The following is a 4,279-nucleotide window of genomic DNA, read 5'->3' on the forward strand; positions in this document are numbered from 1 at the left end:
CTGGGTCCTGCCCCAGGCCCCTCATGCATTTTCTTGTGTCCACCCCCCACCCACCTGTCCATCCTGAGGGCGTCCATCCCTCTGTGTTCCTTTCCAGGTGCCCGTCAACACTCACCAGGGCCCTCCGTGCCAGGCACGGGGAAGGGGAGTGATTCTCACTCATGCTCTGACCCTGCTGGGGCACAGGTGGGAGGGGCCCCTCTGCTGAGAGGGCTAGGTGAGGGGGGCTCAGGGGCCTGGACTCAGGGCTGGAGACTGATAGGTGGGAGCGGGGCAGGGGCAGGGGTGGAGACTCAGGCCAGATCAAGGGGTCGTCGGCAGTGGGCTGGGAGGGGGCTCAGCTCTCGGGGACGATGGAAGCACCAACCGTTTTCTTTAATATCACAGGCAAGTTTATTCTATTAAGTGCAGCCACTCACATAGAACACAGTGCAAAGACCCCCGTCACCAGACCCCTCCTCGTGACACCTGTTACCTGTCTCGAGTCTCCTTCCAGAACAGGCTGGGCTTCTTCTAGCACGTGCGTCTGCTGGAACCTCCCGTGTGGAAGGCGGGAGCTCAACTGCTTGAGCCACATCCGCTCCTGGGTCCTCTCTTTTTGTGGTAACATGCCAAGTTTCCCAATTTAACATTTTCAAGTGTACAACTCGGAGGCATTAACTGCAGTCACAATGTCGTGCTCCGTCACCACCATCGGTTACCAAAACTTCCTGTCACCCCGTACGGAAGCTCTGTCCCTGTGAAGCAGTGACTCCCCCCTCGCCGTCCCCCAGCCCCGGATAACCCCTAACCCTGTTTCTGTCTCGAGGTTGCCTCGTCTGGATATTTCCTGTAAGTGGACTCACGAGATAGTTGTCTTTTTGTGTCTGAGTTCCTTCCAAGGTCCATCTGTGTTACAGCACGCATCAGAGCTCCATTCCGTATTTTTTACTGACTGCTCTTCCAGGACATTGTGTTTATCCATTCATCTGCTGAGGGACACGCATTTGTCCACCTCTGGGTGACAGTGAACAGTCCTGCTATGTGCACTGGTGTACACGTGTCCAATGCGTCCCTAATTTGCTTTGGGGTACATACCTAGGAGCGGAATTGCCAGGTCATACAGCAATTCTATGTCTAAGTTTTTAAGGACCTGTCAAACTGCTTTGCAAGGTGCGTCCCACCGTGGCCGCGCCATTTTACATTCCCAGCAACAATGCACGAGGGCTCCTATTTCTCCACTTCCTCACCAACGCTTCCTGTTGTCCGTTTTTTTTTTGTTTGTTTGTTTTTTAAAGATTTATTTATTTAATTCCCCCCCTCCCCCAGTTGTCTGTTCTCTGTGTCTATTTGCTGTGTCTTGTTTCTTTGTCCGCTTCTGTTGTCGTCAGCGGCACGGGCAGTGTGGGCGGCGCCATTCCTGGGCAGGCTGCTCTTTCTTTCGTGCAGGGCGGCTCTCCTTACGGGGCGCACTCCTTGCGCGTGGGGCTCCCATACGCAGGGGTGGGGCTCCTCTACGTGGGAACACCCCTGCGTGGCAGGCACTCCTTGCGCGCATCAGCGCTGTGCATGGCCAGCTCCACACGGGTCAAGGAGGCCCGGGGCTTGAACCGCGGACCTCCCATATGGTAGACGGACGCCCTAACCACTGGGCCAAGTCCGTTTCCCTGTTGTCCGTTTTTTAAACGACAGCATCTGACTGGGCGTGACGTAGACACCCCCTTCTCTGCGCCCCGAGATTTTCATTTAATTCAGCATGGGGCTCAGTCCACCTGAGTACACTTAGACCTGACACACTCTCTCAATGTCTGTGTAGTTTTTCACCGTTGGATAAACCCTAATGACCTTTACCAGCCTCCTTTGGGTGGACATTTAGGTTTTCTTCCCATTCTTCATGACCACAAACTTTGGAGCAATGGGAAAAACACACAGAGGAAGTTCCCACTAGAGAAGGCAAGACTGACACTGACGTGGAAAAATACAACTTCAAGAATTAGGATGCCTGGGAAGCAGACGTGGCCCAGTGGTTAGGGCGTCCGTCTACCACATGGGAGGTCCGCGGTTCAAACCCCGGGCCTCCTTGACCCGTGTGGAGCTGGCCCATGTGCAGTACTGATGCGCGCAAGGAGTGCCCTGCCACGCAGGGGTGTCCCCCGCACAGGGGAGCCCCACGCGCAAGGAGTGCACCCGTAAGGAGAGCCGCCCAGCGCGAAAGAAAGTGCAGCCTGCCCAGGAATGGCGCCGCCCACACTTCCCGTGGCGCTGACGACAACAGAAGCGGACAAAGAAACAAGACGCCACAAACAGACACAGACAACTGGGGGAGGGGGTAGAATTTAAATAAATAAATCTTAAAAAAAAAAAAAAAAGAATTAGGATGCCTGCATACCAGCAGGGCAGAATTCTTCCTGCAAAACAGTACCCAGCAGCAGTGACAGGACTCATCAAACTACGTACCTGAGGTCAGCACACTTCACTGTGTTAATTTTAATTTTTAATTTTTATGAATATTGGTCTTTCTGTGGTTAAAATGATTCCTAGGTATTTGAGGCTTTTTGTAGCTCGTGCAAATTGGAAATTTTTCCTGATTTCCTCCTCATTGTTCAGTACTAGTGTACAGAAACATTACTGATTTTTGCATGTTGATCTTGGATCCCGCCACTTTGTGGAACTTGTTTATTAACTTTGTCATAGTCATTTCAGAATTTTCTAAGTATAGGATCATGTCATCCATGAACAGTGAGAATTTTACTTCCTCTTTTCCTCTTTGGACGCCTTTTATTTTTTCTTGTCTAATTGCTCTAGCTAGAACTTCTAGTTCAATGTTGAATAACTGTGGTGACAGTGTACCATGATTTTTAAAAGGTTAAAAAAAATACCAACTCCTAGGGTTTGTATACATGTAGATAAGTGATGTACCACCAAAGGGTGTGTATTTTGTAAAACCGTTTTGGAGGTGATTTGATCCAATATATCAAAAGCCTTGATATTTTCTCAAGGTCTCTGCCAAGCAATTCAGTTTTTTGTATTTTAAGATTTATTTTATTTATTTCTTCCCCCATTCATTTGTGTTCACTGTCTGTTCTCTGTGTCTGTTCATTGCGTGCTCTCTGTGTCTGCTTGTCTTCTTTTTAGGAGGTACCAGAAACCAAACCTGGGACTCTCATGTGGGAGGGAGGCACCCAAATGCTTGAGCCACCTCCACTCCCTGCTGGTTGTGTCTCTCATTGTGTTTCCTCATTGTGTCATCTCATTGCATCATTTTGTTGTGTCTTGGGTTAGCTTGCTGTCTTATCTTCTTTTATTTAAAGATTTACTTATTTATTTTCCCCCTCGCCCCTCCCCTGCCCTTGCCCCGCTATTTTTGCTGTCTGTGTCCATTCACTGTGTGATCTTCTGTATCTGTTTCTCTTTTTGTCTTCTCGTCTTTCTCCTCTAGGATTCACCGGGATTTGATCCTGGGGACCTCTGATGTGGAGAGCGGTTCCCTGTCAATTGCGCCACCTCGGTTCCTGGTCTCTGCTGCGCTTCACCTTGTCTCTCTTTTGCTGCATCATCATCTTGCTGCGTGACTCACTTGCATGGGCTCTCGGCTCGCCACACGGGCACTTGCGCAGGCCCTCAGCTCACCACGCGGGCACTCAGCTCGCCTCACAGGCACCCGCCTGGGCACTCGGCTCACCGTGTAGGCACGTGGCTCATCGTGTGGGCACTCGGCTCACCACGTGGGCACTGGCCCGCTGCACAGGCACAGTTTCTCTTCTTTTTTCACCAGGGGGACTCAGGGATCGAACCCGGGTCCTCCCGTGTGGTGGGTGGAGGCCTTAGCACTTGAGCCACATCTGCTGCTTCCCTTGCTCGTCTTCTTTAGAAGGCACCGAGAACCGAATCTGGGAACCTCCCCTGTGGTAGGCAGGTGCCCAACTGCTTGAGCCCCATTCACTTCCCAAGCAATTTCGTTTTGGTGGGTTTGCCCTGCAGAAAAACCCCTGGGTCTGTGCAAGTGTTCCTGTTTGAAGATGCTCGTTGCTGGGCTGGTCCTACTAGGAATAAATTGCAAACACCCTGTGAGTCCAGTTGAAGCTCTGATATACCTAGCCCTCAGTATTTAAGCGATGCTGCAGGGCATTCACTTACTTGGAAGCGAGTTCACTGTGTACTTTTGGAAATCGCCATGGCGGAGTGTCGAGGATGAATCCATGTGTGCAAAGAAAAGAGTTCCAGGAGCAGGAAAAAGTCGTGGAAGGGCCACGTACGCAGGAGTTTCAGAGCAGTGATTGCGAAAGAGCGCGAGAGAAGA

The sequence above is a fragment of the Dasypus novemcinctus genome, chromosome 19 (assembly GCF_030445035.2).
Source record: "Dasypus novemcinctus isolate mDasNov1 chromosome 19, mDasNov1.1.hap2, whole genome shotgun sequence".
Lineage (NCBI taxonomy): Eukaryota > Metazoa > Chordata > Mammalia > Cingulata > Dasypodidae > Dasypus > Dasypus novemcinctus.